Source organism: Pipistrellus kuhlii, unplaced genomic scaffold, assembly GCF_014108245.1.
Source record: "Pipistrellus kuhlii isolate mPipKuh1 unplaced genomic scaffold, mPipKuh1.p scaffold_m20_p_15, whole genome shotgun sequence".
NCBI classification, from domain to species: Eukaryota; Metazoa; Chordata; class Mammalia; order Chiroptera; family Vespertilionidae; genus Pipistrellus; species Pipistrellus kuhlii.
In genome coordinates, this window is record NW_023425460.1 from 23,544,948 (window position 1) to 23,571,156 (window position 26,209).

The 26,209-nt window shown below is 42.1% G+C and overlaps 1 protein-coding gene and 1 pseudogene across 1 annotated transcript in view; one reads left to right on the forward strand and one right to left on the reverse strand.

Annotated features, from left to right (window-relative positions):
* Positions 1–26,209, reverse strand: part of SGMS1 (sphingomyelin synthase 1) — a 219,155-nt gene that overhangs the window by 125,388 nt on the left and 67,558 nt on the right. Inside the window, exon 3 of the mRNA XM_036438461.2 lies at positions 13,095–13,190. The gene's annotated coding sequence lies outside the window, so the exon portion shown is untranslated. The remainder of the gene's footprint in view (positions 1–13,094; positions 13,191–26,209) is intronic.
* Positions 1,269–23,269, forward strand: LOC118719013 (annotated as a pseudogene).

The window sequence follows — 26,209 nt, forward strand, 5'->3', positions numbered from 1 at the left end:
AACTGCTTTTTAGATAAATAGACATAATTACATTAACAATTACAATGTTAAGTATGGGTATTTAACAAAATTAAACTTGCGCATCTTGCTTAGTGTCCGTTTTTGTGCCTGTATGTTTGCTGGGGGAGTTGGGGTTTTTAGTTTCTTTGAACAGAGGTCTTCCTCTGTAGACAGACTGTCTTCAGTGTGTACTGTATCTGTAATTTCCAAATGCCTGGCGCGGGCCTTGCCTCCTCCTGGCAGCAGGACCTGAGTGCCAGGTCCCGCTGTTCTGCACCAACTCCCTCCTCCCACAGAGGCCCCTCACCTGACAAGGCACCAACTTGTGGCTACAACGGATCAGAGTGGCTTACCTGGGTGATCATCTCTACTGCATGCTAACAGATGACTCTTGAACTTCCACCCAGAGATGATTTACAAATGAGGAAAGAAAAAAAAAAAAAAAAAAGCCAGAACAGCCAAGGATTCAGGAACGAAAGCAATGCAGGCCTAGACTCGTCCCATCACGGAGCTCGAGTGAGGGAGAGGGTCAGTCCCCAGGAAGGGCAGATTCCTCTGCCTGCCCACCTGAGAGAAGAAAGCTCACTCACCCGCTGCCAGCCCCGCCCCGGCCTTCTGTCTGGAAGGTTTAGTCCTTTAGGCGTGCCAACTCTGCCCGTATTTCACAGCATTTCCCCGATGAGTTGTTTTTAAATTCACTAAAAGTTTAGGATTCCGCCATTTAATGCTTTGCAGATACAAAATTTTCTCACATAAAAATATGAAGGCCAGGAAAAAAGGATAAGAAATACCTTCCCTTTGAATCTCTAGATTAGGGGTGTCGAACTCAATCAGAGAAGGGGCCAAAATCTAAAATCCAGCCTAAATCGCGGGCCGAATGGTTTACTGAACAGTCATAAACTGTCATTGTGATGGAAACACAGCGGAGTGCAGTGATGACAGCGCGGTGCGGGCCACATTGCAAGGCCTGGCGGGACGGATTTGGCCCGCGGGCCTTGTGTTTGACACATGTGCTCTAGATTCTTAACTGTAAATGTGCAGTATTTAGGTAGATGTCCTCAAGACCTCACAGGCTTTTTCTAAGGAATAAAAATATGCAGAACTACAAACACACATCAACTTTTCCACTTTTTTTTTTAAATCCTCACCTGAGGATATTTTCCATTGAGTTTTAGAGTGGAAGGGAGGGAGGAAGGGGAAAGAGAGAAACAGTGATGTGAGAGAGACACTTTGGTTGCCTCCTGCACGCTCCCCAGTGCAGGTCCGGGATGGAGCCTGGCACTGAGGTATGTGCCCTCCACTGGAATCAAACCTGCAACCCTTTGGTCCACAGGTTGATGCCCTAACCACTGAACAAAACCAGCCGAGGCAACTTTCAATTTTTTAAAACGTTCCTAAACATGGGTTGATGTGTCATGAGTCAGAAAATGAATTTAACATCCAAATAATATTCTTAGCACAAATAAATTTCTCCCGTGATAATGCAAACAGAAAAATACAGTTAAGGTCAACCTGAAATAAATCCCATTTAGTAATAGTACCAATTAGGCTAGCACTTAAATGTTAACAATAACACATATTTATTTTCTCCTAACCCCACAAATAATAATACAATTTTGGTGACACCCATGTAGGTAAGAGGTTAAGTAACTTGTGCAAGGTTACACAACTAGTGAGTACTAGTGATTCAAAACTGTTCATTTTTTACAAGTGATGGCAATAGATTTATTCTCAAAAGTTAGTAAGTTTTGGAACACATCTGAATTATTAGGCCTTTCAAATGACTAGCTATGCAGAGACCCAACAATAACTCCAACAGGAGGTTTGTGTCCCTCAAATTTCTGCTTTGAGGTAGTTGTGATCCCCAGCAGGTCAAGTGAAGTGAAGCATCAGAACAAAACCATGACCAATAAAAAAACGGCTGCTGGAGAAAATTCTTTAGGTCTTCACAGGCTCTTGTGAGAGAATAACCACCCGCAGCCCCAGCCAGTAGCAGTCCCAGCCGATGGGGGGGGGTCCCACCGCCTCACTGAGAATGGAAACCTTGGATTCCTCCCAGGGGGTGAACTCCTCCTGTGATGTCTGCAGAGAGCGCAGCCCTGGCAGTCACAGTTTCGGTTGCTCCTGTCCCTTTGTCGCTGAGAGGAAAATGACTGCCTGGGCCAGCGAGGGGAAATGAACTTGCCGGCTTGTGTGAAAACAACAGAAAGCTGTTTTTCCAGAACAGCTGATTAAGAACACGCTGTCCTGAGTGCAGTCAAGTGGGACGTTCCTTCCTGGTTCCCAGCGCTCGGAGGAGGAAGAGCAGCTCCGCAGGCCGGGCCTCCAACAACAACACCGGGCAGGGGTCGCCTTGCAGCGCAGACACTTCCCGGGTCACTGCCACCCTGACAGCCGGGCTGCAAGCCTCAGAGGCTTGGGAGGATGGGGCTGTCAAGATACGTTGGCCAGGTCACTGTATGTACTAGTACTTCACAGAGCAGGTTGTCAGGTTTTTTAAAGAGAAAGAAAAGGCCAACAAGGCTGAGCAACTTAGGCCACCGCCACGCTGTTCTGTAGCTGCACATCATCTCCTGTTGCTGGGAACCAGAGCAAGTTACATCTGCTTTGATGAGAGAGGGGATTCTGGATGCAACGGCCTATACAAACAGTGGCCACGTTTCCTGTCTGAAAATTGGGTCATCACCCGGCAAGGATAAGCACACACCTGAACTCCACCGGGCAGAGTGTCTGAAACCAAGGACAGGCTCGCAAAAGCAAAGGTGGGCCATCACCTGCCTCCCCGAGCACGGTTCCCAGGACCCGCCCCCGGAGAGCCGATTCAGCAAACCTGGGTGGCGCCTGAGAACGCGCATTTTCACAGGCACCCCAAGGATATTCTTACGCCCAGGCAGGTCTGGGGAGCGTTGGAGTGGGCCAATTATATTCTCTAACACCTGGTTCTCTGTACGATACTTCTACCTCTAAATCCCATTTCATAATAGCATCAGTTAGGTTAGCTCTTAAATTTAACAACAATGCTTATTTGTTTTCTTGTAACCTCTCAAGTAACAATACGATGTGGGTAGCACCCATTTAAAGTGAGAAGTTAAGTAACATGTGCAGGGTTACACAACTAGTAAGTGCTGGTGATTCAAACAGGAGTGTGACAACAGCACTATATTCGTAACTATACATATACAGCCTCCTCTTTCACAATCAGAGATCCGTTTTTGTAAGTGATGGCAAAAGATTTATTCTCAAAATTAGGAGGTTTAGGAACATATCTAATTATTAGTCCTTTCAAATGACTGGCTATGCAGAGACACAGAGATCCAACAATATCTCTAACAAAAGGTTTGTATCCAGTGCTGCCCTCAAATTTCTGCTTTGAGGTAGTTTTGATGGTAACCTCCATACCTTTCTCCCGAAAGTAAAAAATGTCACCAAAAAGTCAACCGCCCCTCCCAGAAGAGCATGGAATTACAACGCATTATACTTTAGCCCCAAAATCTGAACAATTTAACAGATGGATATCTTAGTTTTTAGACCGATTTATAAAAATAAAAAAAATATGTGATATTTAAACATTTCATAGCTGCTCTCTTCATCTTATCTAACACTGGATTTAAAGAAAAAAGCAACCTTCTAAAATCACGCATGGGCAGAGACCGGTTTGGCTCAGTGGATAGAGTGTCGGCCTGGGGACTGAAAGGTCCCGGGTTCGATTCCGGCCAAAGGCACGTACCTTGGTTGCGGGCACATCCCCGATAGGGAGTGTGCAAGAGGCAGCTGGTAGATGATTCTTTCTCATCGATGTTTCTAACTCTCTGTCTCTCTCTCTTCCTCTTTGTAAAAAATCAATAAAACATATTTTTATTTATTTATTTATTTTTAAATGTGATCCATTATTTTATATATTATTGACTTTTACACAGAGAAGAATTGAGAGGGATAGAGAGTTAGAAACGTCGATGAGAGAGATACATTGACCAGCTGCCTCTTGCACACCCCTCCACTGGGGATGTACCCGCAACCAAGGTACGTGCCCTTGACCGGAATCGCACCCGGGATCTTTCAGTCCGCCGGCTGATGCTCTATCCACTGAGCCAAACCGGTTTCGGCTAAAATATATTTAAAAAATAAATAAATAAAAAATAAAATCACGTATGGAATCATATCATGGCCCATCCTTAAGTAGCTCAAAGCTTCCTACTGCTTTTTGGAATAAAACCTGGCTCCTCCATGTCCAGGCCACCAGCACTCTATCTAAATCATTCACCCCAAGCTCACTAGCTCACTAGCCTCCAAGTGACCATGGCTTCTTTCACACTCTCTGAAGGGCCCAGCTCCTTTCTGCCAGGAAACTTTGCTCGTGTTTTTTCTGCCTGAAAAAAACGCCTTCGCCATCCGCCCTGGCATGCTCTCCCTTTCCTCCTTCGCAACTCAAGCTACCTGTCACCCCTGGTGACTGTCCTCATCCCCCCATCACATGGGATCCTACGTCACACACTTATCCGCACTACTTCTCCAACCTCAGTCAGCTATACCGAAGTCATCACTTCTGCAGTGGAATGTCGGCCCTCCCCCAATAACCTAATCTCCATGATGGCAAGGACCACATCGGTGACACTCATTTTTGCATCTTCAGTGCCTTAAAAATAGCAGAGTTCAATAAATATCTGAGAGGAGATGAAGCCTTCCTTTACACGCTTCCCTGTTTTCTCTCAAGAAAACATAGCTGTTTTTCCACTCCATTGTATATGCTTCACAAATTTCTAATAACGAAAGTAAGGAACTATGAAAAAGCTATGTTGAAACAATGAAGTCCCAAATTGAGAAATGCCACGTTGAGCCACTTAGACCATGCCTGTGGGCAGTTTCACTTCCTGCTATGGAATCCTCTTCAAAGGGCAGCCAGAGAGCACAGCTGCCCCCGCTGAGACCCCAGAGGTCAGCCACTGACTCCCCTCTAGGAGCAAAGTCACGTGATGTTAAGGACTAGAAAGCAGGGAGGAAAGAACGTCTTTCCGGTCTGAAGATACCAGAATTTGTTCTTATTAAAGCCAATGGGAGCCACTCACTCTGTGCTGTAAGACCCTCACGGACCACGTGCTAAGGGGGTCCATATGCTAAGGTGACTGTCCCCCAAGAGCTGTACCCTTCCCAGGCAGGCGCCAGAGACCTGCTCAGTGCTTTACTCACACATACCTCACTTAATGGACTGAATCATTGCAGCTACACTGTGGTCCAAGCGCCTTGGTCCCCATCTGATCAAAGAGGTGAAGGAGAAGTCACTTGCTTACGCTCACAGAGCTGGTAAGTGCTGCGACCCAGGAATCAGAAGCAGCTCTGCAAAACATGCCAAGTAGGACCCAGTGCTCTAGCATCCAATGGACCCAAAGTGCTGGTACTGAGTACGGATCACTCAGCTGCTCTAATCCAAGCTTCCTGGATTACAGGCCCAGAGAGGGAAAGTAACTGAGACAAGATCACACAGCCTGTTGGTAGCTAGATCCAGCCAACAGGTCCATCCCTGTCAGACTGTCCTGACAGAGAGCCCCTATCCTCACAGAAAGTCCCCAAAACCTTAGGAATAAATGCCCTAAGTCAAATTCTCCTTAGGAACTCTGCAATATTATAACAATCCTGAAGCACCCTTTAGAGTTGAGCAAAAGCAAAACAGAAGGACTCGATCACTCTCCTTTCTTGCAGCTGCCACTGGTCTGAATTCATGTAAGTAGCTCCCTGTCTCTGCGCTGAGCTCTTCTCTCAATGACAGAGCCCAGGAACGTGGAGCCCTGAGCCCAGGCTAACTGGGGCCGAGCCAAACGGGCTGGAAGGCACGCAGCTCAGCCACTGCTTTATCCAGCGCTGCTCAATCTGACGGAGCAAGCAATCACGCTGCTTCCTGTCCAAGAGCGCGTGGAAAAGGCCTGACATTTGGAAGCACCCTACACCCTGATTTTTATGATCCCTGAGGCAAGTCCTATCACCTGTATGCTACGATGGAATCCAACCACCTCTCCCCCTCCCCAAATCAGCCAACCGCCAACAGTCTGCTATACACTACCACTATGGCCACCACTGGACCTGCCAGGCCATGCGGGCTGGGTGATGGAGGCTTTTGGAGAAGCAGCCCTAATGGCCTCATGCCACCCTCTGGAGCTCCAAACCCCAATACACTCACACCCCAGAGTAGCAACACCAGGAGAATTCCTGTTCTGACCGAGGCTCCCAGCTCAGCCTGAGACAGGAGGGAGCCGCTCCCTCTCACACAGCACATCCCAGGAGCGACAACTCCCAGAGCAGGCGGCTCACCCCACTCCCATCAGCCCGGCCACTGGGCCAGAGCCGCTGGACCTCAGGCTCTAGGCCACGCAGGGGCTCCCTGAGGCTGCTGTGCTACAGCAAGGCTCTGCTAACAACTCATTCTGTGAGACGTTTTTAAAGTAAAACATCAATGAGGATGCACATCAGAGTACCACAAACATCTGAAGAGCTCAACAATCTAACAATATTAACAATTTGCATTTTGCTGACCACGCTTAAGGGCTGAGAAGCAGAGGATTATTTTGAGGGGTTACTACTGTCCTAGAGGTAGGCAGATGGAGTGGAATCCCAGAGCCACCACCTGGGGCATGTTACTCAGGCTTCCACTGCTCACTCTCCTGGTCAATAAACCGGGGTTAACATCTCTCTTAGCATCACAGTGAAATACAAATGGGAAAAATCAAGTCATCCTCTAACAGTGACTGGCACCTGCTTCGCCATAAATTAATGCTCATTTCCATCATCAATGTTTTTAGAGAACTTCCTTTCTTTTTTTCTTTTTTTTAATTTTTAAATTTTTTTTAATATATATATTTTATTAATTTTTTTAGATAGAGGAAGAGAGAGGGATAGAGAGTTAGAAACGTTGATGAGAGAGGATGATCGACCAGCTGCTTCCTGCACACCCCCTACTGGGATGTGCCCGCAACCAAGGTACATGTCCTTGACCGGAATCAAACCCGGGACCTTTCAGTCCGCAGGCTGACACTCTATCCACTGAGCCACACCGGTTTTGGCGAGAACTTCCTTTCTTTAGTACCAAGTGTTTCTTTTCTCTTTATTAATTTCTCCAATTCTGCCAAAATGAACAACTCACATATGCTCCTTTCCAGCAATTGAGTATATTTTCCCTAAGGAAATATGTGAGAAAGACATCAAGCTATATGTACAATGATCGTCATTTCAACACATTTGTGCCCTTCAACAAAAGTAATGCCTGTTAACTAGAATTCTATTACACTACAAGGAAAGGACTTCAAGATATAACTTTCTATAGTATGACCGAATATGGATATAACATGGATTGAGCAAAAACAAAACAAAAAAAAACAACAACAAAAAAACTCATGAACATGAACAGCAGTGTGATGACTGTGGGAGGAAGGGGCGTAGGGAAAGGGAGAGTAGGGTACAAAGGTGATGGATGAATACTTGACTTGAGTTGGTGAACACACAACATAGTGTACAGATGATGTGTTGTAGAATTGTGCACCTGAAACCTGTATAATTTTGTTAACCAGTGTCACCCCAATAAATTCAATAAAAAGGAAAAAGCTTTTATTTTTAAATATAAATTTTAAAATTATATATAATAGAAATTATATATAATTATATGCATATATAATTTTATACACACACACACACACACACACATATATTTGGTGCACAAACAGTTTACCAGTGGGAAGGAAAAAAGGGAATAAGGATGGAGGATGTGATGGGCAAAATAATGGCCCCATGTCTACATCCTAAGCCCCCAAACCTGAGGATATATTACTTTACATGGTAAAAGAGGCTTTGAAGGTATGATTAAATTAAGGGTATTGAAGATGTGCTACACATACACACACACACACACACACACACACACACACTGGAATATTATTTAGCAATAAAAAGAATAAAACCTTGTCATTGCAACAATATGGATGGGTCTATAAGATATCATGCTAAGTGAAATAAAATAGGCAGAAAAATGCAAATACCATATAATTTCACTTATATGTGAAATCCAAAAAAAAAAACAAAACAGACAGATAAAACAGAAATAGACTCATAGAAACAGAGACCAAAGGGAGGAGGTGAGGGGATGGGTGAAAAGGGGGAGGGGAAGATAGTCAATAATACTGTGAAAAGTTTACATGGTGAAAGATGATTACTAGAATGAGTGGGGTAATCATATTGTAAGGTATAAAAATGTCGAATGACTATATTGTACACCTAAAACTTCAATAATATAACTAATATCAGATTGTATGCCAACTTAAACTTCAAAATATTTTTAAATTAATTAATTAAGGATATTGAGATGGGAAGAGTATTCTGGATTATCCAGATGGGCCCAATTCAATCTAATCACGCAGATCCTTAAAATCAGAGACCCCCTTCTTAGATTTGACTACAGAAAAATCGTCAGAGGGAAGATGGAGGAAGAACCAAGAGCAAAAGAATACTGGCAGCCTCTGGAAGCCAGAAACGGCCAAAAGCCCGGACTCATTGATTCCAACCCAGGGTGACCCATGCTGGGTTCTGCTCTACAGAAGCATAAGACAAACTTGTGTTGTTTCACAACACTAACATTGTGGTAATTAACTGCAGCAGCGATAGAAACTAATACAGGGGAGGAAAGGGGGTAAATCACTTATAGTTTTATATCTTATTTACTACATGTATATTGCTTTTATTTGAACTCTTATTTAGTTGAGGAGAAAAAGAAGAAATTCTTTGCCCCGTTTCTAAGTCATGATTCCCTGACTACAAAAGCTTTCACATAGCACTTAACTCCTTCTGCCTGCAAAATCTAGGCTTTCTCTCTTCTGCAGAGAACAAAATTCTACTTACACACAGAGGCTAACTCAAGTGTCATCTCTTACGTAAGGGCTTCCTGCTGAGGGGTCTCCCCTGAGGCTGAATTTAAGGGAGCTGCACATAGCTTGGTCCACCTGCTTTCTGGTGGACTACTTGAAAACAGGGCTTGAGGCTCATTTGCTTCTGCAAACCCAACACCTCATAATAGGCATGACTTGGTTAATAATTACTAAGTGTTTGCTCAGCTGAAATGACTACTGGATAGCATTAAAGCCAAACCAATCAAATAAAACTCAGTTTTAAGTTAACAAGAAGATTTCTGTTGGAGGAAAAAACTGTTGTTAGTTATCTCATATGCATTATCCAGATCCCATAAAAGTAAAAGTTATATCCTTCAACTCCGAAAATTATAGCCAAGAGATCAGAGTTTAAATCTTCTTTCAAAATCAAATTTTACAGAGAGAGTTTTGATTATCAAGAAACACTGCTTCAGAGCTCTACCACTTTAAATTTCCGGTATTAATCTTCCCATTCCTGCTATAAGCATGTGTGAGCTACATTTAAATTAGACTACCTGCTGAAGTGCTGAAATCATCCCTCCCTCCTACCAATCAATTGTGTTGCTGCGAAAATAGGGCATTTTTATAGTCCATTAAGGACAGTACAGTTGTTAAAGCTGAGATTTAAAACAATCCAACAACTCAAGTCTTTTCAATGAATGGCTTATTTAATGACCAGGGACCCAGGAGAGGAGATAGAGTGATATTTGATTAAATGTTCATATGCTAAAGGCTATATCCGCAAGTGAGAGCCAGGAGCTTTTGTCTTAATCTCCCTGCAGCATTCTGCTTCACAAATGTTAGAGCACTCAGCTCTATGGTAATAGTTATTTCCATTGCTCAGTTAGAGACCAAAGCACTGAAGAGGCTACACTCATGTCTGAATGAGACATCTTGTGTAACTAATGACCTCACAAATCCTTAGCCAATCATAGGCTAGTGGCAGACACTGAATTCTTCAGGGGGGTTTAAGCCAGAGCCCATCGTGTGTGTGTGTGTGTGTGTGTGTGTGTGTGTGTGTGTGTGTGTGTTGGTGGTGGTGGTATTGTTTTCATGTTAAAGTCAGATTTTGGGGGTATAATTTACATGCAGCAACCCATTCTTTTTAATATACAGTTCTATGAGTTTTGACCAAAACATAGTCACAAAATCAACACCACAATCAGAATAAAAACATTTTGTTCAATCCAAAATTCCTTATGCCATTGCAAGTCAATCCTTTCCCCAACCCCAGCCAAACATGGGTCTGCTTCCTGATCCTACACTGTAGCCTTTTCCAGAATGTCACACAAATGGAACTACATACAGTAAGCAAGTACCCTTTGGAGTCACACAGGATATCCCTTTTTGAGTCTGGCCTCTTTTACATGAGATAATGAATTTATTTGGGATTCATCCAATAGTTCTGTTTGTCCTTTACTATTGCTGAATATTCCGTTGATAGATATATTAGCTTATTTATCCATTCACTTGCTGAAGGACATTTGTGTTTTTTCCAGTTCTGGGCAGTTATGATTAAAGCTTTTAGAAATATTAGCCTACAGGCTTTTGTGTGAACAGAGGTTTTCATATCTCTTGGGTAAATACCTAGCTAGAAAATTCCTGGCTTGTATGGTACGTATATGTTTAACTTTGTAAGAAACTACCTGTTTTCCAGAGTGGCTATACTAGCAAAGCAAGAAGTTCTAGTTGTTCTACATCTTTGCCAGGACTTGGTATTAACCATTTTTGTTTCTTTTGCCTGATTTTTAGCCATCTTAATAAGTATATGGTGGTATCTCATTGTGTTGTGTGTGTTTGTTTTTTGTTGTTGTTGCTGTTGTTTTACTATTTTGTTGTTGGTAATCCTCACCTGAGGATATTTTTTTCTATTGCTTTTCAGAGAGTGGAAGGGGCTAGAGAGAAAAACATTGATTGGTTGCCTCCCACATGCTAACTGACCAGGGACAGGGAGCAAACCCACAACCCAGGTATGTGCCCTTGACTGGGAATCAAACCCAAGACCCTTCAGTGCATGGACTGATGGTCTAACACTAAGCCCATTGGCCAAGGCTTTTTTAACTTTTGATTTTGAAATACTTTAGACCCACTTGGAAGTTGTGAAAATAGTAGAGAGCTCCTATGTATCCTTTCCCCATGGCCCCCTTTTATCTTACATAACAACAACACAATGATCAAAACTTGACATTGTACAATTTCATTAGCAAAACTACAGACCTTGTTCAGATTTCACTAATTTTACATGTGTTCTTGTCTTTTTGCCTCCAATTCATAAGGGTCACTAGACACTGATCCAATCCTCTGGCTCCCAAAATACCAACTCAGTATGACTCCAAAACATGCACATTTTCCCCCAATACCAGTGCTCAAGGCTCTAACAGGCGTCTTCAAACTACGGCCCGCGGGCCACATGCGGTCCGCAGAGGAGTCTGATCCAGCCCACCAGGTTTTTTGGGCAGTGAGCGCAGCCGAGGTGTTACAGTAGGAATTAGTAGTTAATATAGTCCAGCCCTCCAGCTCTCTGAGGGACCGTGATCTGGCCCCCACTTTAAAAAGTTTGAGGACGCCTGCTCTAAAAGCATCTTCTTTGCTTCTTCTCTACCATCCATCCCAAATCAAAACTCCCCTTCCCAGTCAGTTCAGTTAGGAAATGGACTTAGTTGGGAAAGACACGGAGGCTTCTCCCACTCAAGAGGTTGAAATAATAGTTCAAGACCAGATAGAGGAGTTAAAATATCTCACAAGAACTCATTCACCCAAAAGGTATCACAGTAATTTACTTAAAGGATGTCACTAAAAATACCTTAAACACATAGTCCTAAATTTATGAGATCAGTATTAAACTTTACATGAACCTCAAAATTAATCCACTTAAGCATATACTATTTTTATTGCATATAAGATACTTAGCACAAATATTTCCAACTACAACTTCACATCAGAAACTGGAACTGGATTATTCTTCAGTGGGGGAATGCTTCCAAAGAGCTATAGGAGCTACTTACAAAAGGACCCAGAGGAAACGTTACACCCCTTATATTTTTAAACCCATGAAAAATAACTATGAACCAAAACTAAGTCTGAAATCTCATTTCAATTCCAACTGTCCTCCTACCCAAGGGAAGGAAACACATGTTGGGTTCAAAAGACCCAAACAAGAAATCAAAAAGCAGCTTATGAGCACTAAACAAAAAATATTTTATATAATTTAACTACAAGTGCAAAATTGCACTTCACTGCAGTTATGCCTCTGCCCACAGGCCATTGTGTTCTGTCATAAGTATTTCTAAATGAAGCAGTCTCAGCAAAATGCCCATTTTTCAAGCTAAAATAAGAACAGGTTAAGAGAAACTAACGTTTTAGTGATTACCTACTTACCATGGATATCAAACTTTGATACAGTAAGCATTTGAGATTGCTAATCCTATATAATAAAGAGATAATATGCAAATTGACCCTCACACCCTAATGTCACAAGATGGCTGTCTCCACATCACCACAAGATGGCCACCATAAGATGGCCATCCCACATTGTCACAAGATGGCTGGCAGGGGTGAGCAGTTGGGAGGGGACCAGGCTTGCAGGGGAGGGCAATTGGGGGTGAACAGTCCTGCAGGAGAGGGCAGTTGGGGGCAATCAAGCCTGAAGAAGAGGGCAGTTAGGGGTGACCAGGCAGGCAGAGTAAGTTGGGGGAGACTGGGCCTACAGGGAACAGCATTTGGGGGGGGACCCAGGCCTGCAGAGGAAGGCAGTTAGGGGTGACCAGGCTGGCAGGAGAGAGCAGTTAGGGGTGCCTAGGCCTGCAGGGGAGGACAGTTAAGGACAACTGGGATGGCAAGAGAGCAGTAAGGCATCAATCAGACTGGCAGGGAAGTGGTTAGGGAGTGATCAGAATGGCAGGCAGAAGCGGTTAGGGGCAATCAGTCGGGCAGGTGAGTGGTTAAGAGCCAGCAGTCCCGGATTGTGAGAGGATTGCCCTATTGCTGATATAGGCCCAATCCTCCTTTGAGGAAGCTGGTCTCTCAGCCCTTTCTCCTCAAAAACCTTGGCTGATTTTGACCTGGGCACCTCAAAGATTTAGAAGATCCCTCCGTCCATGAGAGCCTCACACACCATCTCAGAGCAAAGAAGGAGCTATTTGAGGCACTCAGATCCGTGAGATGTCTGGAAACAGGCAGAACAATGAATTTGACTTACATGCTGGCTTTCGTACACCATCTGCTATGCTCCCACTTCACTGTTCTTGAAATTCAGAGAATCCACAACTCCTGCAGTCACGGGAGCTTTGCCTGGAACAAAAAAGATAAGAAATAAGGAAGAGGGCACCTGGAAGGAACCAAAGGGTCTACCGGGGAAAGTCTCTCTTCTAGAATTAATCTTAACATTTAAAAGAATAAAAAGCCCCTGGAGTTAAGAAAAAAATCTCTACCTCAGTGTAAGCCATTGTTCATCTTTAGCCACAACTATTAGTAATTTAAAAGTTTGTACAGGAAACCATTATTTACAAAGAGCTTTCACATGCATTTTCTCATTGAGCCATAAGACCTTGAAAATAGGCAAGTATTATTTAAAAATACAGCAGCTGGCCTGGCCGGTGTGACTCCAGTGGTTGAACACTGACCTATGAACCAGGGGATCATAACACAGTTCAATTCCCAATCAGGGCACATGCCCAGTTTGTGGGCTTGATCCCTAGTAGGGGTCAGTCAATGATTCTCTCTCATCATTGATGGTTCCATCTCTCTCTCCCTCTCCCTTCCTCTCTCTGAAAGCAATAAAAAAAAAAACCACATTTTTCAAAATTAAAAATAAATAAATAAATAAGCAGCATCTGAACTTCCTAAAGTTACAGAACTTTCCCATGACCATTCAGCTGGCAAGTATCAAAGGAGGGATTAGAACCACCTCTATGACTCCTCATTCTAAATTCTTCTATGGCACGAAATGAGATAATGGGTTCAACTTGGAAAGCAATCTTATTTCTTCTTGTGGTAGACTTACTTTCTTAGCTAACAGATATAGAAATGGCTTTGCCTGCTGAATGACACAGATGCTGTGTGATTGGATTAAATGTTCATTTGCCAGAGACAACCAAAAGGCAGAAAATCCACACCAAGATAGTTAAGGAACACATGCATCTTTTTCCACATACTCTCCTTTTCTCTTTAAGTCATTGTTATATTGCTGGGTGTGTTTTTTTAAACTTGGAAATAACTTCAAGCTAATAGAAAAGTTGTAGAATAATGACTAGTTCAAAGAACACCATATATTCTTTACCCAAACTCACCTCCTATAACATTTAACCCATATACTTAATAATTCACTGTTTGTCTACAGATACATTCACTCAACATTTTTTTTTCTGAGCCACATGGTGATAATCCCTAGTGGGCTTGATCCCTAGTAGGGGTCAGTCAATGATTCTCTCTCATCATTGATGGTTCCATCTCTCTCTCCCTCTCCCTTCCTCTCTCTGAAAGCAATAAAAACAAAACAAAACACATTTTTCAAAATTAAAAATAAATAAATAAATAAGCAGAATACTTAAATAGCTATAATGTTATCAATCTTAGATTTAATACTTTCATCATTTAATACTCCAGGTATGTATACACAGTCCAGGACCCTCCTTGGCAAGGTTAATTTTGATCAGCCTGCCAAGGTTTTGTCTAATTTCTTCAATGGGAAATTACTATGTTTTCTCTTGCAACTAATAAGTTACATCTAAATAAAAAGTGAATTTATTTCTTATAAATAGCAGAATACTTAAATAGCTATAATGTTATCAATCTTAGATTTAATACTTTCATCTACCACCATTTCCAATTAACCAGACGCACTGGAGCATATTTTCCTCCAACTAAGGATCCAGTTCAGGGTCAAGTCTGACACTAATTGCCATTAATCTGAAGCACACAGCTTTCCTTTGTCTTTTATTACACTGACACTTTAAAAAAATATAGCTCTCCCCCTTATTTATATGAATAAAACATTTCGTTTTTATTTGTCTGACATTTCCTCATGACTCAATTCGGGGCATGCATTATCAGCCAAAAAATACTGAGGCGATGGTTTCCTCTCCAGGTATGTATACACAGTCCAGGACCCTCCTTGGCAAGGTTAATTTTGATCAGCCTGCCAAGGTTTTGTCTAATTTCTTCAATGGGAAATTACTATGTTTTCGCTTGCAACTAATAAGTTACCTGCGGGGAGGTACTTTGAGACCATGAAAATACCTTGTCCCTTGGCAAAATTTTCTCCTAGATTTAGCATCCATTGGTGATCTAAACTGGATTGTTATTGCCACAACATGCTGATCGCTCCAATGCCAGCATTCCCTCCACATTGTCAGTCAGTACTCAGCGTTGTACATTATTTATCTATTTATCTACTTATGATCAATACAGACGCGTGAAGTCCTACTTGTTCGATGGTTTATAATTCATCACTGACTTAATTATTCTGGTGCTCAAACTGTCTCAGATTTAGCCAATGGGAGGCCCTTTATCTTTGTGACATGCCTCATCATTTTTTTTTTCTTACTCTTATATCCTTACTTGCTGACATTACAAAAAAAAAAAAAAAAAAAAAGGTCTGGCTCATCTTGTACCTATCCCATCTCTTCTTTGATGCAGTCATTTCTCCAAAAAGTCCCAATGCTATTAGAGACAAAGATCTAACATAACACAGTTTTAAAGGCATTGTCTGCTTGCATTGACTGCTTTTCATTTTAAATATGAGTCATATTTTCCTGCTTTTTGTATGCTTTCCTTCCATTATAAGGTAGACAATTAGAAGGTATTCAGTTTAATTCCATTGGAATTAAATTATTGGCAGATCCTCTTAATCCTGTCAGCCTTGGTTTTATACCTGCTTAAGACAGCTATGTCTATTTCAGCGATGTCCATGGTTCTAGCATAGGGTCCTACTCTAAGATATGGCCCTTACTCCTAAGATGTGGTCTTTCTGGTGTCTCAGTAGAATGGCTAAGGTGCTCAGTGTGGTCTCTCCCCCTCAATAGGCCAGAAGTCTCCTTTTGTCTCAGGTACATGACCTCTGGTATGGCCATTCTCTTCTAAACCTATAGAGCTGCTCTCTGCTGATCTCACCTAATGTATGTACACATTCTGTGCTCCCCTAACACAGCTCCCTCCTCCCCAGGGCCCTGCCATACACATCCCAGCCTCTTGGGTAGCTCCATGAGTCCAGGACAAAGGCTCTAGAGTAGGGGTGTCGAACTCAATCAGAGAAGGGGCCAAAATCTAAAATCCAGCCTAAATCGCGGGCCGAATGGTTTACTGAACAGTCATAAACTGTCATTGTGATGGAAACGCAGCGGAGTGCAGTGATGACAGCGCGGTGCGGGCCACATTGCAAGGCCTGGCGGGATGGATTTGGCCCGCGGGCCTTGTGTTTGACACATGTGCTCTAGAGAACAGCAAGGCAGATGAGGGCCTCGCCTCACCTGATTCTCTTCTCTCAAGGATTACAGACAAAACCGGTTTGGCTCAGTAGACAGAGCATCAGCCTGTGGACTGAAAGGTCCTAGGTTCGATTCCGGTCAAGGGCATGTACATTGATTACAGACACATCCCCAGTGAGGGGTGTGCAGGAAGCAGCTGATCAATGTTTCTTTCTCATTGATGCTTCTAGCTCTCTACCTCTTTCCCTTCCTCTCTGTAAAAAAATCAATAATAAATATATATATATATATGTACATATATCACAGTCCTGGCTGCCTGTTGCCCAATGACAAATAATAACGGCCCCATATGGTGTCCAGTTTTCTAGTTTCCCACAGGAGGGCAAGTCTAGCACCAGATTCCCCGCCTCCTTGCTGCCTTCAGCATTAGTGATGCTTGAGGGCCGTGGGGCTGACTATTGGAGATGCTAAGAATCAAACACTTTGAGCATATTGTAAATGCTCGTTATTTAAGCATTTCAAAGACACATTCTTGGAAAAGTATGTTTTACTTTTATTGCAGTGCTGTGGCAAGAGAAACACTCTCTAGCTACCAGGCAATTCCAAACAAAATGACCAGAAAATGTCTCTCTTCCTCACAAAGCTGATACTCCCTTCGGGTAGGCAGCTGTGTGTCACCCCAACACACATTTCCATTTATTTCTATTACTCTTCTTCCAAATGGCATAACAAAACACAATAGTCTATCCAAAGAAATGAAAGTTAGTTGCTAGTCTTCATTTTTCTTGTTTATGTGCATGTACTTAGGGGTGGGGAGAAAATTCCTTTTCATATAAATTATTTTCTGATGTATTTCCATTTCTACTTCTAACCACAGTAAGAAAATAATTGGGGGTGGGGGGAATGCAGTCAAAAAGAAAACTGGCAATCCCGGACACAAAGTTAATCAAGAGGAAATTGGCTAACAAGAACACACTGTGAGAAAAGATAACTTTGCAATTACAGGAAAATGGAGAGCAGTGGTTCCACTAGGGACACAAGTCTGCTGGCATGTGCCCCTAATGCGCACACACAAGCAGCGTCCCCACAGTGTGCCAGGCAGAAATGTGGAGCGACCTCCTTCTACTTCCCGAGCAGATTTTCTCCATAACAGAGATGGCCCTCGCTGGTGTGGCTCAGTGGATAGACTGTTGCCCTGCAGACTGTAGAGCCCCCAGTTCAATTTCAGTCAAGGGACATCCCCAGGTTGCAGGCTGGATTTCCAGTAGGGGGTGTGCAGGAAACAGCCAATCAATGATTCTCTCTCACTGATGTTTCTATCCCTCTCCCTTCCTCTCTGAAATCAATAAAAAATATTTTTTTAATTCACATTGCAGCCACCTAATCCATTTCCACAAAGGGAATCAAAGCATGGCAAGTTATTCCTTTCTTTGGTTTTACTTCAAGTCCTCTAGAACTTAAAGGCGATCAGCTGATGCAAACGAAGTGTCTATTTTTGTCCCTTGGCCCTCCTCGCTGTCCCTATCCTAAAGGGACTCTTGGATCCGTCTTCCTACAGGACTCAGGGTCTCCATGTGGAGGCTGTTGAACTCCACAATGTCAGCACAATAGTACAAAGTCCTCCGTGGTTCCTCATTTCCCAGGAATATAATCAGAGCCTCTGGGCTTGAAAAACATCTGCTCCCTGCTGAATTCTCTACTTCACCTTATAGCAGTTTCTGCCCCATCATTAGTAAATTCCTTGTAGACATTTCTGCCCTTTCTTCTCTTGACTAACTCACTGAGGCTTGACACCCTCTGGGGAATATTCCACTGAAAGCTGGGTTAGTGTCTCAACCTTCATATTCTCACAGTTCCTAAGCTCACCTTTGTAATAATCACTTATTATTCTAAGTGTACTTCATATGTAGTATCTCAGGGACTGCAAACACAAACTCTGTACAGTGGGTGCTGTTTTCAGCCCATTCTACAGATAAGCAAAGGGGAAGAGAGGCTCCGCAGCTTCCCAGTGTCACTCAGCTGGGGAGTGGAGGACCAAAGCGCTTACAGCCTTTCCATAAATAGCACCAGATACATTGAATGGAAAATTAATAGCATAACCAGTGTTTCCAGGTAAAGGCCCAGAGCAGCAACAAATGGTGGCCTCAGGGCAACACTAAAAGGATTAAAAAATAAATAAATAAATAAATAAAGTAAAATGTGAAAGATTCATCAGAATTCTTCAGAAGATAATATAACAAAGATGTGCATAAGCTAATATCAACTATGATACTCATGATGATAAAGACCAAAATATTTCATCCAGACAGTATTATAAACCTGTTTCAAAATGCTTAGAAAAAAAATTAAGGCATCCATTATAAATAGGGTAAAAATAGCTGTTATGCACTGAGAGCCTACTCTGTGCTTAGCCCTATAACAGGCACTTCACAGATGTTCTTCAATCGTCAAAACCACTCAGAGGCTCATCGAATGATCCGTTTTACAGATGAGGATCCTGAGACTCGGATTAAGTGATGGGCTCCATGTGGCATTACAATAAGCAGCTGAGATTGTTGCTTAAAAAGGAAAGATGCCAGCAGGGCCATAATCTCGGGGTCGTACAGCTACTCCACAAGCATTGCCTTGGCACCAATCAGAACTTCATTGAGCAACATTCAAGGAAATCCATTTCTCACCCCCAAGATGTGCTTTACAGAACCCCCAGCCACTGACAAGTTGAGATATGTCCACCCATCAAAGTGACCTGCTGGTACAAATCTCCTGCTATCATCCTGTTTAGTCATAATGTCCCTCAGGAACAGTCAGAGAAGAGTAATCTACAAATCACTACAGTTATTCAAAAGTGACTCAATTTCCACACAAAAAATGGGTTCTAGGGCTGATACACTGGTGAAAATGGAGTAACATCAATGTGTTATGAACAAATATGTGTTTGGGGTGAGAGTAGACAGAGAAGGAAAATGTAAATCAAAATATCCTTTTCTAATTTTGCTTGTAGCAGAGCATTCTTATCCCAAATAGCAAATCTTTGACTCTGGTACATTCTGATTTATGGTTTTCTATGTGTCACCGAGAGACATGGGAACAAAAAGTTTTCTTTGTGCCCTCAAGAGAAAAAGAAGACAGTGGGAACATTCACTGTGCAACTCCTAAGACTTCAGTCTGCTTCCAATACTTCAGAAATAAAGTCTATCCCTGAGGCCAGAGTCCCTGTTTTGGGCACTACTGTACCCTCAGCACAATATACAGCCAGGTGTACTGAGGCCTTCAATAAACAAAGGTGGGTGTCCACACCCAGCACATTACAGAGCTATAGAGGAGGAAAGGTCTAAAGACCTGCCTTAGGGAGGGTTTCTTACCCCATTCCAGGAGGTCTCAGCACCACACTGCTCTTTGGAACCTACTAGCTACAGAAATGTGAAATTGCAGAACTTTTTTTTGAATGAACATGTAATATGCTTTGGGGGCGAAAATGCCTCCCAAACTCTTTTGACTATTCAAAATATTTGCTAATATTTTGAAATACTTACTGGACTAAAATATGCCTGCTAATCTGCTATTTCAGAAATATAAGTCATATATGCAAAAAACTCACAGCTAGCATTGTGCTAGATGAAGCTGACAAAAGCAAGACCAAGGCTGGGCCAACTATAATTTCATAGAGACACAGACATAAACAAATAATTACAGTGCCATACAATGAGAGCTTTCAGCGAAGTAGAACCAAATGCAGGAGGGTGCAGAGGAGGGAATAACTAACCCTGCTGCACATTTCAATCCCACATTGAGAAAAAGAGCCTTTTTGTCCCCAATAGCCTTTGCAGCTTCCTTGTCTAATCTTCATTATTTCCTTCAAAACAAAAAAGCAGCACAGCCCATCTAAATAATAAATACTTAGTCGCCACATTCCTCAATTATCATCCCATCTCCATGAAAACCTGCACATTGCTTTAATGTATGCTAGTTAGATAAGATCTTCATGATCAACCACACTGTAATATTAGCTGCTTAAACTCACACACAACTTAGATGTTTAGGCTGTAGCAAAAGATTTTTGGCCCTGGTACTTCCTCCAGAATCCAGGGCCTTCTTATAGCCGATTAAAATTATATTAAATATTCTGCCCAAAATCTTAAAGATACAAGCTAAGTTAATGGTTTATCTAAAATCATAATACAATACCTAGCAGTTCGTTTTTTAAGTTATTTGAGTGCTATCCATCTCCAAGAGAGATTTAAGAATATAAGACATATGCACTTGGAAGGGACAGTCATAAATATAAAGTCATGAAATAAAAAAATAAGGTAATTTTCCAATCATCAGATAATACTCTTGGTGTGCTTGAATAGGAAAATTATTTCTAAAGTTCTGGTGGCAAAAACAAAATGGGAAATGGGGCAGGGCACAACATTCTGATCAAAGGAATAATATAAAGGTCTTTTCCCCTCCTCCACCTCCCTCCCATCAAGGTATTGAGAAGCTGTACAGCCTGGAGATGGTGTGGAATTCACAAAGTCAGAAATGGTAAAGAAGTGGCTACAGACATCAGACTACTGCCTCAGAGAACAGATATTTTTTAAGATACCAGCATTGGACATTTTGAAAGAACTACAACAAAAGTTATCCCAAAAGTACCCAGTAAAAAAACAAAATGGCCCATTGCCAGGATGCATTAAAGGTGACTTTGTGATTCCTACGAAACTTCCCTTTGGAAACAAAGATAAAAATATTGGGTCGGCAGCTAAGTAATTGCGGATTTTTAAAGGAAAATCAAAGACAATTTTTTCATGGAGCTAAATAACTTTATTCTGTAATGTATTGCCCATTTTGATCAATGACCTTTTGCCATCTTTCAGGCAGCATCATAATCCCACGTTCAAAAAACTTCTGGTTTTTATTAGCAAAAAACTGAATCAGGTACGATTTGACATCATCATCATTATTGAAATTTTTACCATTCAAGGAGTTTTGTAAAGATCGAAACAAAAAGTAATCAGATGATGCAAGGTCAGGACTAGATGGTGGATGTGGCAAAACATCCCAACCAAGCTCCATTAATTTTTGCCGAGTGACCAAAGATGTGTGTGGCCTTGCATTGTCATGATGGAATACAACACCTTTTCGATTTGTCAATTCGGGCCACTTTTCTTCAACTGCATTGTTTAATTTCGTTAGTTGTTCAATGTAGACATCAGAATTGATCGTTCGGTTGGGTGGTAAGAGTTCAAAGTAGACAATTCCTTTGTAATCACACCAAACTGATAACAAAACCTTCTTTTGATGAATATCAGCTTTTGATGTTGTTTGAGTTGGTTCACCTGGCCTGCTCCACAATCTTTTCCGCTTGATATTGTTGTAAACAACCCATTTTTCATCGCCAGTTATCAGTCGTTTTAAAAATGGATCATTTTCATTACGTTTCTTTAGCAAATCGCAGCTGCTAATGCGTTGCGTTAACTGTGATTCTTTCAGTTCGTGAGGAACCCATGTATCGAGTTTTTGAACATAGCCAAGTTGTTTTAAGTGATTTTCAATGCATGTATGTGATACATGAAGCTTCTCTGCAATCTCACGTGTTGTACTGTGACAGTCCGAATTGATTATTGCTTTGATTAGGGCGTCATCAACTTCAACTAGACGACCAGAGCGTTTTTCATCTTTGAGTGAAAAATCACCAGAACGAAATTTGGCAAACCAATTTTGACACTGCCGTTCTTTTAAGGCTTCATCACCATAAACAGCACATAACTTTTTATGAGCTTGCGATGCGTTTTTCCCTTTGCGGAAATAAAAAAGCAAAATATGACGAAAATGTTCCTTTTGATTTTCCATTTTTCAACGAATGCCAAACGAAGACTACAAAACAGATCAAAAAACTTTTTTTACTGATTAACAGCTGGATAGCCAACTATCAAATAACAAAATGTGTTTTACATTTGTACTTCGTCTGCAAACCTAAAAATTCAACTGAAGCCATATATGTGTGAAACCCGCAATTACTTAGTTGCCGACCCAATACAAGGTGACCCTGTTGGAAGGCAACCACATTAGGATATGACAAATTAGAACAAGCAACCAACACAGAAGTTCTACACGTTAGTTCACTAATGAGCCAGAGAAATGGGTGTAATTGCTGCCATGAGAGGTGGTTTTTTTTGGTTTCATCAAGCGTGTGGATCGTGATGCTCGTATGTTCTTCCACTAGAGTGAAATTCTGGAGGGAACCAGTTCCATGTTGCAGAGGCAGGAGACTGTATTATGGCTCCTGTTAGGCTCTCTGCCCATGAAATCATGCATGAGGATTATAAACTTCCCTGGGGCATGATCTCATTCCGTTCCCACTCAGGTCATTTTCTGGGCACATAGAGAAAGAAGCTACTTTCCCAATCCTGAAACTACTAAGCCAAATAAGGCCAAGACAAGGAGGCTGCGGATTAATCCTGTTATTATTGCTTATGATGTTTGTGGGGTGAAACTGACTATTGCTTTTCAAGCCAAGGATGTGGACAGATCTACTCCTCAAATGGGGGATAAGGTTGAATTTATTATTAGTGGCAGAGGGCTGGAGAGCAGCTAAGCCTGTGTGTGACTTTTAGGTCATAATTCTAAGTCTAAGAGGCTCTTGGGTTATGTGGAACTCTGAAGGATAATCCTGGATTTACTGAAACAGCCAAGCATGATAAGGGAATCTTTTTCCATAGCAGTGAGCTCTCTGGTGATGCCAATAGCCTGGAACCGGGGGACATGGTGGAGTACAGCTTGTCCAAAGGCAACGGCAACAAAGTCAGTGCGGAAAAGTCAGCAAAACACACATGATGTGAGGGACTACCAGCTCCTCTGAACTACAGGAATATTTGGGTTTAAAAATGATTAAATATTGAAATATTTGGATAAAAGGTTGACAAAGCACCTTTAAATACATCATATCACGTTTCTACTTAGTTTACTTGTTTTAACTACAGAAATAATTCTATCTGCTTACATCAAATATTATAAGTATTAAAGCCCTAAGAAAAAGTTCCAAGTACTTCAAATTCTACCACTTAAAGATAATCAAAGGGAACATTCTGATTAATGGCTTTCTGGATTTCCCCCTGTACTACACAGTTTCTTTGTTTAGTATGTTAACCTTAGAAATTCTATTGTAGCCTATTTTTCATATGTTTTTGTCCTATGTCAATATTCTTCTTCAATGTCTTTGTCATGGTTACACAATATTCTATTCTACAGACGAATTATAGTGGATCTATCCATCGCTCTTTGGAGGAGCTATCTGGGTTGCTTCAATATGTAGTTTCAAACAATGCTCACTAAGCATCCTCAAAGTTATCTCTCTGAACACATTAAGCTTATCATTTACTTAAAAATTACTCCTAGAATTAGGCTCACTGAGTCACAGGATCAGCACATTGTTCTCATGTAGTCACCGGAGGCCTTGTAGGCAAAACAGGCCTCTGAATCACTTTAGTCTGCACTTCTCTCAACCCCCTGTGGCTGAATTTCCCAGTCTGTCCCTACTGTCTTTACTGGTAGTCCAATTATAATCTGGTTTACAAGATATTCAAATTCTATAGTCTATTGAACAGCCTTAGTTCAATAAGCGATCTGACTTGGCATAGTCTCTGAGTCCTTTAAAACAACACCTGAAGTTATCTGGTCTGCTCGTCCTTCTGGGTTTTTTAATTTTTATCCATCTGTCATTTCTCTAATATCTCTAACTGAATGACTAAAGCAGATCACCAAATAACCCAGGACCCTGCATTGACCTTACCTAATCCTTAGTTCAAACCTTCTTTTCTCCCCAGAGTAATTTTCTAATCCACAGGCAAAAAGTTTGGAAGCTCAGAACAAGTGCCTCCAAACCTCAAACCCTCCTTCTGCTAAGGATGTCCACACGGCAGCTTTTCTCAGAATATACTCTGTGAGACACTAGTCTTATGAGCAGGCTCCCCTGGGATGGTGTCGGTGCTGACACATTGGGTTCTCTGCCTTCTCCCTCTCAGGATATAACACGTCACTGACTCAGCATCTCCCTGTTGACCTAGGTGGGACCAAGATGTCAGTGGAACAACATGCAGCAGCATTTGCTAAGATCAGAGTGTCCTGATGGAGACAGTCGTAGCAGCTCAGGATTACTTCCTGGACCATAATTATCGTCCACATCGTACCATCAGGAAGGTGAGGCTGCGGAGCTGAATCCAAGAAGAGCAAGAGCTTCACCGTAAGTACCATAAAGGAAAAGGAAGCAGAACGCACAGAGAAGCCTTGATGTGAACAGAGGTGGAGACCTGTAACCTCCCTTAGTAGACCAGACCAGGGTTCAGATTTGCCATGAAATGCTTTCTCATAGACATCCTGGCTCTCCTAGCTTCAAGCTGATTATGTGAGCTAATGTAGGTAAAGTACATCCTACCCATTTGGCAGTGCCAGCTTTTAAAATCACTGTTATTATTTCTGCCTTCCAGTTCAGAGCAAATTTTCCCCTTGCATCCAGGGTATCCAGAGAGCACAGGAAAATAGTGGGTGAAGGTGAAGGTGAAGGTGAAGGTGAAGGCGAAGGTGAAGGTGAAGGTGAAGGTGAAAGTGAACGTGAAGGTGAAGGTGAATGTAAAGGTGAAGGTCACTGCCGGCCTGGTCCTGCTGGGCAGCCACAGGGAGAAATCAGAAGCACCGCCCTTCACTGCAGGACTGGCCCTCGCTCGGCACTGAGGAGAGCAGAACCTTGCCTCGCTCCTTTCTGCCCACGGCAGCTGTGGTCAAAGGGCCACTGTTCCCAGGGGACCAGTGTGTGAAGCCTCTGGGAACAATGCCCTTTGTTGATCTGTGCTCCGGCTGAACAAGGTCACGGACTGTTTCCAGCCTTAGCCACAATCAATAGCTTTGCCTTTTATTGGGCAGCGTTGGAAGTGGTATGTTTGCTTTCTGATGTCATTGTTATGCTCAGGTGAGACTGAGAAGGTCAGTGAGTGAGCCATCCTTTACAGATCCCATTCAGAACTTACTAATAGTGCACAATATATCAGGCATTACATGGGCGAGGCTCTCAAACTTCTGGAGCTTAATAATGCAGATTCTCAGGCCTCAAAAAGTCTGATTCAGTAAGCCGTGGGGGTGGGAACTGTAATATAACTACCCACAGGTGTTCCTGATACAGGTGACCAGGGTGCACCCTGTGAAACACTGCCACAGAATGACAGTAAACTAAACAAAAACTAGCCTCTCCTTGACATTCTGCATTCTATCTCCTTGAAATGTACTCTTGTCTAGCAAAATAAAAAGTAAACATCTAGTACATACTGAAACAAGATATCAACTTAATTCTGAAAGAAAAACAGTCCCTGTTGTAAAGCCCATATATAGATAGGATAAGCCTGTGATTAAATTTCAGATTTATGTGAATAAAAAAGTTACATTTTATTTCTTCATTTTAACATATTTGTATTGATTTCAGAGGGAGAAAGTTAAAAACATCAATGACAAGAGAGAATCACTGATCGGCTGCCTTCTGCACACCCCTCACGGGTATCAAGGCCACTACCTGGGCATGTGCCCTTGACAGGAATCAAGCCCAAGACCTTTCCGTCTTCAGGCTACCACTCTATCCACTAAGCCAAACCCACTAGGGCAACAATTTACATGTTAGTCACCAAAAAAGAGTGGCGGATCACAAGATGAGTATTGTTATATCAAAGTACAGTAAATGTAACTATACAACCTTATATTTGAATAAGCTTTGCTAATTTTTCAATGTTTCTTACTTTATCCTCAAGAAAGAATATCTTATCTTACCATCTGATCACTCACAGCAGACTGGTGTGCAAACTAAACATAAGTTTACACGATGTGTCTAAAGATCAACACAAGAACTAAACATCCAGATTG